Source organism: Dama dama, chromosome 18, assembly GCF_033118175.1.
Source record: "Dama dama isolate Ldn47 chromosome 18, ASM3311817v1, whole genome shotgun sequence".
Classification (NCBI taxonomy): Eukaryota; Metazoa; Chordata; class Mammalia; order Artiodactyla; family Cervidae; genus Dama; species Dama dama.
The window spans coordinates 2,406,831-2,421,230 of NC_083698.1; positions in this window are offsets into that span (position 1 = coordinate 2,406,831).

The following is a 14,400-nucleotide window of genomic DNA, read 5'->3' on the forward strand; positions in this document are numbered from 1 at the left end:
GATTCCATGAGGCTCAGTATAGAACAGACACCAGAAGGCTATAACCTGAACAATTCTCAGATATTGCCTGTTTTCAGACATGACTTAGCAACTAAACAACAACAACATGATGTTCTGAAAAGGCAAAACTTGGCAAACAGTGAAAGGATCACTGGTTTCCACCAAGTTGGAGTGGACAGACAGAGGGGCCACAGGGGATTTTTAGGACAGTGAAGCTATTTTGTATGACTCTGCAATGATGGATCCAGGACTTGCATTTCTCAAAACCCATGGAAATATACAACCCAGAGAAAGATCTTTAATGTAAAGTATCGGCTTTAGTTAATAAAGATGTATCAGTAGCTCATCATCTATAACAAATGCACCATACTGATGCAAGATGTTAATAATAGGGAGGATGGAGATAGAGAGAGCATGTGGGGAACTGTCTTTTTCAACAATTTTCCTATAAGCCTAAAACTACTCTAAAAGAATATTAATTTAATAATTAAAGCAAAATAAAGAGTTGTTCAACCAATCAACGGGAACTAAAAGCTTAGAGCTTATCCCAACATGTACAAGAGAAAATGTTAAAGCAAGTTCTTCAGTGAGAAGGGGAATGGTACCATGTAGAGTGAAGAGTGAAGAAATGATTAGTATGAAGGTATCAGGAAAATACTTTTATTTATTTTCTTTTCAATTAAGAAAATTGATAGCTTAAAGAAAAATAATATTTAGAAGAAAAATGTGTGATAACAATAGCACAAAAAGGAAGAGGAATTGAAATTTCCTTATGATAGAGTTTTAGATTTAGTGAAAGGCAGTATAATATTTGAAGGCAGACTGAGAAATGTAACATTAATATTGGGAACTTTAAAACAGCCACTAAAAATAAAGCAAAGATGAATAACCAAGCCAAAATGCAAAATTAAGGAGCATACTAAATATGAATTCAACTAATTCAAAAAGAGTCTGGAAAAATAAATGGCAGGAAAATACAGGAAAAATATCAAAATGACAGTTGTAATTCTTATCTTATGAATAATTACAATAAATGTAAGTTGTCCAATCACTCCTACCGAAAACCAGAGATTATCAGTACAGATAGGGCAGAAAAAACTATAGGCTGTCTATAAAAACCCACATAAACATAGAAATAAATAGGCTAAATAATAGGATAGAAATTGGTGGATTCTCTTATCACACATATACACACAATTGTTTGTGACATTAATATTTGAAAAGTAGATTTCATAGCAAGGAATAATACCAAGGATAAAATACAAATAAAATAAAATAAAAATACCAATCATACCAAGGATGAAGAGGGAGATATATTAATGGTAAAGGATATGATTTCAAATAGAACTGGCCATTCTGAGTTTCCAAGTGGAAAAATAATATTAATAAATAAACTTTAAGAAAAGCAGAAAAATTAACAATTATATTTGGATATATCACCAGTCTTCTCCCAACTACCAGTAGAAAATTAGATATACAACTAGTAAGGGTATGGACAATTTGAGCACTATCAACCAACCTGGCATTTACTGAACACATCTCTGAAAAATACACATAATTTAAAAGAACTCTTGGAATTCCTACTGAGATAGACCATTACTTGGAGCTAAGAAGAAAAGTTATGGCCAACCTAGACAGCATATTAAAAAGCAGAGACATTACTTTGCCAAAAATGGTCCATCTAGTCAAGGCTGTGGTTCTTCCAGTAGTCATGTCTGAATGTGAGAGTTGGATTATAAAGAAGGCTGAGCACTGAAGATTTGATGCTTTTGAACTGTGGTGTTGGAGAAGACTCTTGAGAGCCCCTTGGACTGCAAGGAATCCAACCAGTCCATCTTAAAGGAGACCAGTCCTGGGTGTTCATTGGAAGGAGTGATGCTGAGGCTGAAACTCCAATATTTTGGGCACCTGATGCGAAGAGCTGACTCATTTGAAAATACCTTGATGCTGGGAAAGATTGAGGGCAGGAGAAGGAGACAACACAGGTTTAGATGGTTGTATGGCATCACCAACTCAATGGACACGAGTTTGGGTGGACTCCAGGAGTTGGTGATGGACAGGGAGGCCTGGTGTGCTGCAGTCCATGGGTTTGCAAAGAGTTGGAGGCAACTGAGTGACTGAACTGAATTGAACTGAAGACAAATATTAATAAAATTAAAAGAATTAACAAGAATTAGTTAAACATAAATATGATGCAAAAAAGGCAGTTAGGAAACACATATTAGCAAATAAAAAATGGACATCACCTGAGTTTAGAAAACTATCACAAGGAAAATTAGAAAATATTTTGAATTAGATAAAAATAAAAACACAACAGGTCAATATTAGTAGGATGTACCTAGAGCAAAACTTATGGGGAAATAGAAATATTTTATGTTTAAATTATTAGACATATTCTAAAATTAACAATCATTGAATCATTCTGTCTTATTGACATCTGGAGAACTATGAACAGAGGTTCATAACATTGTACAGGAGATAGTAACCAAAACTGTCCCAAAGAAAAATAAATGTGATTAGGCAAAGTGTTTGTCTGAGGAGGATTTACAAATAGCTAAGAAAAGAAGAGAAGCGAAAGGGAAAAATGTACCCAACTGAGTGCAGAGTTCCAGAGAATAGCAAGGAAAGATAAGAAGGTTTTCTTACATGAACAAAGCAAAGAAGTAGAGGAAAACAATAGCCTGGGAAAGACTAGAGATCTCTTCAAGAAAATTGGAAATATCGAGGGAACATTTCATGCAAAGATGGGCATGATAAAGGGCAGAAATGGTAAGGACCTAACAGAAGCAGAAGAGATTAAGAAGAGGTGGCAAGAATACACAGAAGACCTGTAACCCCCCCCAAAAAAATCTGCACAAATTGCCATATTACACTAAATTTAGAAAGTTCCTACCACCTACAGGGCAATGGTCTGCTTTAAGCTGTGTTGTCTTCCTCCAAAAGAGGCTCATGAGTTTTGTTTACAAAGGAGGATTTACTTTTCTTGAAATCTCTTTATATGGGAATTGGCAATTAAATGTAATAACAATGTATAAATATACATACACCTATAATATATAGCATTGTATACATACTATTTTACCTCTTAGACAGGTGCATGCTTACTGGTGTGCCAGGTATTTAGGTTCAATATAATTTTTACGTGGTTTAAAGTTTTCAACTCAATTCTTAGAAATTCAGCATTCCAAAATTGGTCATTCAGTGTGGTAAGTAATGTAAGACATGTATTGCCTCCCTCTTAGGGTTATCTTCGTGATACTCACTGAAGCTCCTAATTCATCATGAAAGAGTAGAACCTCTAGACAGGATACAGGGCACATAAAAAATTCTGTAATTTCTCTAACTTTGATTTTTGAGTCCTGGTTAGATTTCTGTCAAAGATTTTGTCATTAGCAATTATCTTTGAAAACAGCATAAAGTGAGTTCCCTGCTTGCTCAGTGCCTGAGGAGGGCAAGCTGGTTCCTTGTAAGGGTGGTATTTGCTAGTTACTCAGTCGTGTCCAACTCTGCATGGACTGCAGCTTGCCAGGCTCCATTGTCCATGGAATTCTCCAGGCAAGAATACTGAAGTGGGTTTCCATTCCCTTCTCCAGGGGATCTTCCCAACCCAGGGATCGAAACTGGGTCTCCCTTCAGGCAGATTCTTTACCATCTGAGCCACCAACGAAGGCCTCATAAGGGTGGAGAGAGCAGCATGCCCAGGGGTCTGGCCAGAGGAGAGGCTTAGGCGTCCTGCCCACCCCTTGCTGGTGCTGTTTGCAGGGTGAATGCACAGCACCCTACTTCTGCTTCTGAGACCTGCTTTGGCTAGGTTTTGTTTTTTGTGTGTCTTGTTGTTCAATATTTGCCCCAACTGCAAGTGTGCTATTTTTAGTCCCTTATAGTTTCCACCCCCGCCCCCCAAGCATGCATTTGTCTAGTGTAAGCAGTTCAGTGAATGGCCCCAGCCTCCTGTCTCATCTCTGCCTACTCCTTTGTGGGAAATAATATTTCTAATACATAGTGAGTCATGGCAACTGGTTACAGAGGAAAACAGGATTTGTTTGTATACTAACTAATGTAGAGACCTAAAATAATGAGTTTCTGTATATTCAGTTCAGTCCAATCGCTCAGCCGTATCTGACTCTTTGTGACCCCATGGACTGTGGCATGCCTGGCTTTCCTGATCATCACCAACTCCAGGAGCCTGTTCAAACCCGTGCCCGTAGAGTCAGTTATGCCATCCAACCATCTCATCCTCTATCAACCCTTCCCCTCCGGTCTTCAATCTTTCCCAGCATCAGTGTCTTTTCCAATGAGTCAGTTCTTCACTTCAGATGGCCAAAGTATTGGAGTTTCAGCTTCAATATCAGTCCTTCCAATGAGTATTCAGGATTGATTTCCTTTAGGATGGACTGATTGGATCTCCTTGCCGTCCAAGGGACTCACAAGTGTCTTTTCCAACACTGCAGTTCAAGAGTATCAGTTCTTTGGCCCTCAAATTTCTTTATAGTCCAACTGTCACATCCATACATGACTACTGGAAAAATCATAGCTCTGACTAGATGGGTCTCTGTTTTCCATATATTAATTACAGATATAATGTGATGAATGCCTCACTCTCTTAGAGTTTAGAATATTGTGGGAAAGAAAAATAAGTTAGTAAGAAATGCATGTGCTTGAAAATCACACATATTTAAAGAAACACCTAAAATGTGATGAAGGAAGTAATAGGGAATTAAAGCAGAGAATAATATGAGGTGATCAATTTAAACAGTGGATGGAGGATTATCTGCTAATGTGAAGTTGTGCGGGCTTCCCAAGTGGCTCAGCAGTAAACAATTGTCACTCAGCTTTCTTTATGGTCCAAATCTCACATCCATACATGACTACTGGAAAAACCATAGCTTGGACTATCTGGACTTTTGTCAACAAAGTGATGTATCTGCTTTTTAATACGTTGTCTAGTTTTGTCATGGGGCTTCTCAAGTGTCCCTAGTAGTAAAGAACCTGCCTGCCAATGCAGGAGATATAAGAGATGCAGGTAGATCCCTGGGTCAGGAAGATCTCCTGGAGGAGAGCATGGCAACCGAGTCCAGTATTGTTGCCTGGAGAATCCCATAGTCAGAGAAGCCTGGCAGACTACAGTCCATAGGCTTGCAAACAGTTGGACATGACTAAAGTGACTGAGCACTCACACACACACATGAACCCTTGCTAGGGCTTATTGAAGATGGATATTGCATTATTTTTATTTTGGGCACTTAAAATTTTTAGCCAGCAACTATTTATTGTGTCTACATTATGTATCATTTCTGTTCTAAGGAGCTAGAAGTACAGAGGTAGGGAAAGCACAGAGTCTCTGCTCTCAAGTGACTTATGTTTGAGTGAGGAGACAAAGGATGAGCATAAAAATACAGTGATAGCTATAAAAAATTAATGTATTTTCTCAAAAGCCAGTGTTCTTAATCCTAGAGAACTAACCCTTATTCTGAAGAACTATATGGCTCCCTAGCGAAATGCATATATCCGATAGCTTCAAGGATAGTAATTAAAAAAAAAAAAAAAAAAAAACTGAAAGAATCATCTTTCCCATAGATAAAATCAAATACTACAACTGATTTTTAATAAGTATACTCATAGTTAAACCAAAAACCTTGCCTCTGGGATGCACATTTGGTTGGGGGTACTTAATAACAGTCAAAACAAAGAGGAATAACAGAAGAGGAGGGCAACAGAAACACCAACACACCATAGTTTTTCATCTAAACTTTGTAGGAGAATTATGAACTGTTAGAACTACCACATTTCTGTCTGGTTGATTTTTTTTTTTTTTTTCTTAAAACATAAAAATGACCCAGATTATCTAGGATCTGCAAAGACAGACTCTGAAACATAGCACTCTATGGGCAGAAAGTAGTGAAGCTCTCAAGTTAGTCTCTGTACTGTTTCTTTTGTTTCCCAAAGAAACACTTTTCTACACCTTCAGTCACATGAGGTACATAAAATAGTCCAACACTTAACTCTCTCATTTGGAATTCCAGGAAAAAAAAAAAAAAGACCAATCAACCAACTAATCCACTGAGTGTCAAACAGTTGCCACTAACAGGAGCTAGACAGATATTCATTTATTTCACAACACACGTGAAGTTGGTGGATCTTGTCACTCCTGCTCTCATATCTAAATATATAGTTTTCTCAATCTGGTAAGATTGTTATGAAACAGTGTTTCCTCAGAAATGAAACTATTAACCCACCTTCAAAGTTCATAGAGGAAAAATAGAAATAAATAAGCTTGAGTTCTTGCTCTTGATAGAGTAACTCTAAAAAATATACAAAGAAAAATACAAGCTTAAAATAATTAAACAGAAGAGAACTGTAGATTTTTTTAATGGTGATAAGATTTTAATCTGCTTCAAGTAGAAAATAACTATATTGCTGGTGTTTGAAGGCACATAATGAGCAATTATATGGCACATGATAGATTCAGCAGTGAAATATTATCAGTTAGCAGCTGGAACTCATAAAAGCATAGCACAGTGTGAACATGAAGTTTGCTAGAATAAACCATCTGCTGAAAAATACTATTTTGCAAAATTAAAAATAAAGTTAAAATGTTATTTGCCTTATTTAATAGATTTGTAAAAAAAATGATGAGATATTGAAAGAGTAGGTACTACTTCAGTTAATTATCCATTAATTACATTAATGCATAGTAAGGTGCTGCATATAAATGTTGTTAAACTAACCACACATAGCATAAATAACCTGAAGATAAATTTTATAAAGTAATCAATACTTTTTTTTCAAAACTTTTGCAAATATAGCTTTTTAAAGGTTTCAACGATTTGCATTCTAAACTAGTACTAGTCATCTGTATCTCCTTTGTATCATACCTGCAACATCTGAATATCTGCTGTCATGACCTTTAATTTTCATTTTTATAGATGAGACATAAGTTCAATTTTTATTTGTATCATTTCAAGTGTAGCTTAGCATCTTCCCATGATTGAACTCTTTGTGTCTCTCTGTGTATAAACTGGCTGTAGATGTTCTGTACTTAAGACCAGATCTTCCCACTTATCAGTTACTAAAATAAGAATATTAACTAATGATATTACAAATAATATACAAATAAAGATTTTGCTATGCTCATGCATGTTCATTATATGCTTGCTAATTAATTATGCCACTATAATATATGTATTTTTAAATTTATTTATATCTGTCAATCTATTTTGATGTCTGCATTTGAGCCCATGCTAATAGAGCTCTATAGCTGCAAAAAATTATATACAACCTTATGCTTTTATTTAAAGGTAGTTTTCTGAATTGATTTTAATTGTTATGAAACCAAGTTTTAATTCGGGTTTGCATTATGATCTGAATTAAGGGTCTAAATTTTTGTTCTGTTGTAAGTTATCATATTATCCCACCACCATATGTTGCTTTTCATATAATATGCATTATAAGAACTTAGGATTGATTAATTTATTAATATGAAAAGAGTAGAAATAAATATTTAACATAACATTTAATAAACTACTTAATAATCTAGAAATGTAAAAAGTCTGTGGGTTGAAAAATCCTTATAGTAAGAAAAATAAAATATTCAGTACATAGGGATAATATCAGTTCACTTCAGCTGCTCAGTCATGCCCAACTCTGCAACCCCACAGACTGCAGCACGCCAGGCTTCCCTGTCCATCACCAATCCTGGATCTTGCTCAAACTCATGTCCATCAAGTCAGTGATATCATCCAACCACCTCATCTTATGTCATCCCCTTCTCCTCTTGCCTTCAATCTTTCCCAGCATCAGGGTTTTTTTCCAATGAGTCATTTCTTCACATCAAGTGACCAAAGTATTGCATATAAATATCATAAAAGTTAATAGGTAAAATTAAAAAAAAAAATTCTAAGTGAAATAATAAGCAGTCACTTTACTAGACTAATATTTTGATTTCCAGATAAAATTCATATAGCAACCAAATTATAATTATCAATAATGGAAGATGGTTATATGTCAATAATTTTTTTTAAGAAATGAATGAGAGAATTCTCAAAGGAAATACATGTCAGAATAAAACAGTATCAGGATCTGTCTAATTAGATAAATGTTGTCTAATTAGATAAATGCATATTTAAATCTCCTGAAATTTGAAAATGCACAGCTTTAAACACAAGTAAAATCTACAGAATTATCCATGCATTAGGTCATCAGAAAATATTAATTGATTCTTGAAAAAATCTAATGAGGCAGAAAATAAACTCTGTCCTTGATGCAATAAATTAGGAATGGAAATACAAAATAAAAGCTTAGATATTTAAAAAATAAAAATAAAAATTTTATGTAACATAAAATCTACAGTTGCCAAATATCGAGAACTGTGGTTTTTCTCTGGTGGAATGTCCTCTGGTGGACATTTTATCCCAGGGACATTAGGCAACATCTAGAGATATTTGAAATTGTCCAGACTCGGGTAGAGGGTCTGAAATTCAGAGGGTGGTGGTGGTCAGGCTAAATATCAGCAGCAGCCCTCAGTCCCAGCAAAGAATGTTTTGTTCCTAAATGTCAATACTGCTAAGATTGAAAATTTGTAGTCCAGTGCTGGGATGGGGGGGAGGGCTAGTTTTAGTTATTTGAAATAGGGAAAAAACGTCAATGCCCAGTGGAGAAAAAAATTGTAAGCATTATAATTTTAATGCAAAGTTATACAAATCCATGTCACTATATGAGACAGAATAACATAAAGTACATATTATCTTAGATTATGTAAATAGAGTTTAAAAAATACCCAAGTTGAATGAAATTCATAGAAGCAACAAAGTATGTCATAAAAACATACACTTGAAAAATATAGATTCAAATGATTTTACGAAAAATTTATTTGAAACTTTCAAGAATCAAATAAATTTTTTAGTTTTTGCAATGTGACAGAAAATGGAGAAATAATGAAAGTTTTACTAATTCTTCTACCAATATAATATAGCAATAATTATGAAATGCAATACATACTGATGAAAAAATAAATATGTAGAGTACAAAAAACTTATAAACATTGATACAAATGCCAAATAAAAGTAACCTCCAACAATACTCGAAACATGAATGGAAAAGAATAGCATAATTAACCAAATTTCTACCTTAGGAATAAAAGTGTGATCACAAATCAGGTAATAAAATTATATAAATAATCATATTATTAGTTCAAATTAAAAATAAATATGGATCTCACAATACACAAAAATATATGTATTCAAAAGTTAGGCAGAATCAGCACAACCTTGTAAATAATTATCATCTGATTAAAAATACATTTAAAAAATGTTGTATTAATGTGTTTTAAGACTCTAAAAAGTATAAAGCACATGATATTTTTATATACAAGTGTGTACATATGAGAGAAAGAAACATCTAGCTAGAGACAGACAAGTGCATATAAGACATTAATTTACAGAAGGAAACCATAAAATAAATATATTATCATGTTGACAGAAATTAATATCAACTAAAATATTCAATGGTAAACTAAAAGTATATGTATTAGTATTAAAGTTGGCATAAGTATGGGAATTTCTATTGTCATATTTATATAAAATGAAACTTCAAGCTCAACCTAAAAATTTATGGAAAACAAAGGAAATAATTTTAGGAAGTTGTTTAAAAGCAAATGTATGGGAGGGCAGTCCTAAGGTGGAGAGAAACAGGATGGGGAGACCACTTTCTCTCCCACAAATTCTTCAAAGGATCATTTGAATGCTGAGCAAATTCTACAAAACAACTTCTGTAGAATTCTGTACAAAACAACTTTCTGTAGAAGAAAAAGTGTGTGTGTGTGTGTGTGTGTGTGTGTGTATATATATATCTCAATACCTCAGATATGCAGATGAAGCCACCCTTAAGGCAGAAAGTGAAGAAGAACTAAAGAGCCTCTTGACGAAAGTGAAAGAGGAGAGTGAAAAAGTTGGTTTAAAGCTCAACATTCAGAAAACTAAGATCATGGCATCTGATCCCATGACTTCATGGTAAATAGATGGAGAAATAGTGGAAACAGTGGCAGACTTTATTTTGCGGGGTTCCAAAATCACTGCAGATGGTGACTGCAGCCATGAAATAAAAAGACGCTTACTCCTTGGAAGAAAAGTTATGACCAACCTAGACAGCATATTAAAAGGTAGAGACATTATTTTGCCAACAAAGGTCTGTCTAGTCAAGGCTATTTTTTTTCCAGTAGTCATGTATAGATGTGAGAGTTGGACTATAAAGAAAGTTGAGTGCCAAAGAATTGATGCTTTTAAACTATGGTGTTGGAGAAGAGTTCTGAGAGTTCCTTGGACTGCAAGGAGATTCAAATAGTCCATCTTAAAGGAAATCAGTCCTGAATGTACCTTGGAAGGACTGATGTTGAAGCTGAAACTCCAATAATTTGGTCACCTGATGCGAAGAGCTGACTCATTTGAAAAGACCCTGATGCTGGGGTTCCCTCATAGCTCAGTTGGTAAGAATCCACCTGCAATGCAGGAGACCTGGGTTTGATCCCTGTGTTGGGAAGCTCTCCTGGAGAAGGGAAAGGCTACCTACTCCAGTATTCTGGCCTGGAGAATTCCATGAATACAGTTCATGGGGTCGCAAATAGTTGGACAAGACTGAACAACTTTCACTTTCACTTTATGCTGGGAAAGATTGAAGGCGAGAGAAGAAGGGGATGACAAAGGTTGGATGGCATGGCTGACTCAGTGGATGTGAGTTTGAGTAAACTCCGGGGTTTGGTGATAGACAGGGAAGCCTGGCGTGCTGAAGTCCGTGGGGTCGCAGCATCCAACCTGGACAGGCGATCTGTTTCACACTTGATAATATACATGTTTTGATGCTGTTCTTTCAGATCATCCCACCCTCGCCTTCTCTCATAGAGTCCAAAAGTCTGTTCTATACATCTGTGTCTCTTTTTCTGTCTTGCATATAGGGTTATCATTACCATCTTTCTAGTATATAGGTTTCAACAAAATCCTGTTACAGAAGTGTAAAAGGGGAAATTTTCTCAGAGGAAAGTATTCTAAGGTTGAAATTAAACCTTATCTGGTTTGTAAAGAGAAAGTCCAAAAATTACTGAATATTTTAGTGTCAGATAAAAGAATGTTAGGTATGCTATGATAATTAGCAATGATTGTTAACACAATATATCAGATCAGTATTTGAATTAGCTTTCAAATTACAAGGACAAATGGATCAAGTTTCAAGTCTTTAAATGATCAGTCTTCTTATTATGCTGAGATGTCTTTTCCCCTGTTTTTCTACAAGGAGATTACAAATTTGCAAAGCTCAGCTGCTCTCATTTTATACTCCTGCTAAGCCAGAAGCTCTACAGTTCATCAATCAATGTCCTAAATGCTCACAAGTTATGCACAGTTTTATAGCTTAAGTTGCCTTCCCCCTCCCTAAATTTTCACCTTCATTTACTCTTGTCCTTTTTCATGATCACATCCTTATTGAGCCTATAACATAAATAAAAATGTAAGTTATTATGCCATTATTGTTCATTTCATGATATCTCCAAAGTATATAATCTTTTAATTGTATTTGCTTTTAAAAGATTAAATTAAACCTAAGTATAAATGAAAGCGTGCCTTTCATCTGCACTATTTTTGTGTGAATTGGTTACACTCCTCCACACACACATGAATAGAAACCATATACATGCCTACAATGTCAAATATCCAACCAAAGAGACAAGAGAGTTGAAGTTTTTGGACCAGTGACAAATTAGTCACCTATCTGGTGATAAGATTAGGATATTAACTTACTGTTGCTGCTGTAATGAGTTACAGCAAACAATGATTTAAAACAAAGCAGTTTTATTGTCTTACCTTATGGAGGTTGGAGTCTGATATGGGATGAAACCGAGATTAGCAGGACTGCAATCCTCCTTTATGGGAATGCAGGCTCTTCATAAGGTTTTATGGAAGAATGCATTTCCTTAATTTTTCCAGCATGAGAGCCTTGGCTCAAGGCTCATTCTTCCTTGAAAAAGTCATCAAAGTTGGGCCAAGTATTTCTCTCCCACCTCCCTCTTCCACTCATAGGAAACCTTGTGATTATATGGGGCCTACTCATGTCCAACTCAAAGTCAGTTGATTATCAATTTAAAATTCATGGGCAATTTTTTTGTTATGCCACTATTTAATCTACAAGAATCAGATGCAAATCTATTTATCAAAAGTACAAAATGATCCTTTTTATTCTGTCTTCCACCATTCCCCAAAGAATCTTCAAAAATAACAGACTGTGATTAAAAAAAAAATACTAATAAAGAAGTTAGATGTGAAGAAGGCAAATATTAGAAACTCCATAACTAGTTATTAGGAATACTTCCTATGGTTTGTTGATTTCTTGCATGCAATAGTAAACAAAATGTGCATGTGTGTGTCCACACACACAAAAACATACATAGTTACACACATGGTTACAGAGGTAAAAGAAAATCCTAAAAGTTTTCTCAGATCTTCTCTACACTTCTCTCATGTCTTTAGAATAAATTCTTCACTAATCACCATATAAAATCCAAACACAACTAGAATTTTTTTGTTGCTAGCCAGGTTTGTTTGTGAAAAGTGTTTATTGCTCTTTTTTTCAGTATGTAAGAATTTATTTCATTTTTGTAATTTATTTTTTGTTGCTTATTTGAATTTATTTTGTTCTTATTTTTTTCTAGTTTCTTAGTAAAGATGTTTAAGTTATTGATCTGAGAAAATGCTTTGCTAATAAAACACCTCATTGTTGTTGTTCAGTCACCCAGTCTTGTCTGACTCTTTGTGACCCTATGGACTGCAGCATGCTAGGCCTCTCTGTCCCTCATCTCCCAAAGTTTGCCAGGTTCATGTCCATAGTATCAGTGATGCCATCCAGCCATCCTATCCTTTGATGCCCTCTTCTCCTTCTACACTCAAATTTTCCCAACATCAGGGACTTTTCCAATGAGTCAGCTTTTCACATCAGATGACAAATATACCGGAGTTTCAGCTTCAGTATCTGTCCTCCCAACATGTATTCAGGGTTGATTTCCCTTAAGACTGGCTTGATCTCCTTGTTGTCCAAGGTAGTCTCAGGAGTATTCTCCAGCACCACAGTTTGAAGACATCAATTCTCCCACAGTCTCCCTTCTTTACAGTCCAGCTCTCGCAAACATAGGTGACCACTAGGAAGACCATAGACTTGACCATATGGACTTTTGTCGGCAGGGTAATGTCTCTGCTTTTTACCACACTATCTAGGTTTGTCACAGCTTTCCTGGCCAAGAAACAAACCTCCTCTGATTTCATGGCTGCAGTCACCAATCACATTGATTTTTGTGTCCAAGAAGAGAAAATCTGTCACTATTTCCAGCTTTGCCGCCTGTATTTCCCATGAAGTAATGGGGCTGGATGCCATGATCTTTGTTTTTTTTTTTTTTTTAATATTTAATTTTAAGCCAGCTCTTTCACTCTCCTCCTGTGGTATCATCCCCAGATATCTGAGGTTGTTGATGTTTTCCCTGCCTATCTTGACTCCAACTTGTAACTCTTGCAGCTCCACATTTCTCATGATGTATTCAGCATATAGATTAAACAAACAGGGTGACAGAAGACAGCCGTGTAGTATTCCTTTCTCAATCTTGAGTCTATCAGTTTTTCCATACAGGGTTCTAACTGTTGCTTTTTGACCCATATATAGGTTTCATAGGAGACAGGTAAGATGTTCTGGTATTCCCATCTCTTTAAGTTTCCATGGTTTGTTACAATCCTCACATTCAATGGCTTTGGCATAATCCGTGAAAGAGAGGTAGTAGCTTTTCTGAAATTCCCTTGCTTTCACTATGATCCAGCAGATGTTGGCAATTTGATCTCTGGTTCCTCTGCCTTTTCTAATCCCAGCTTAAACATCTGGAAGTTCTTGGCTTGCATAATGCAGAAGCCTAGCATGCAAGATTTTAAGCATGACCTTACTAGCATGGGATATGAGTGCAATTGTCCAGTGGTTAACACATTTTTTTAGTACTACATTTCTTGGGAATTAGGATGAGGATTTTCCAGTCCTGTGTCCACTGCTGGGTCTTCCAGATTTGCTGACTTATTGAATGCAAACTTTGATGGCATCATCCTTTGGGGTTTTGAATAGTTCTACTGGAATTCCATTGTATCCATTGGCTTTACTAACAAGTGCTTCCCAAGGCCCACTTGACTTCACTCTCCAGAATGTCTAGCTCTGGGTGCATGACCACACCATTGTAGTTATCTGGTTCATTGAGATATTTTTTGTATAGTTCTTCCATGTATTATTTCCATCTCCTCTTGAGCTCTTCAATGTCTATCAGATGTCCACAGTTTCTGTCCTTTATTGTGCCCATCTTTGGGAGAAATGTTCCCTTGATATTTCAGTTTTCCT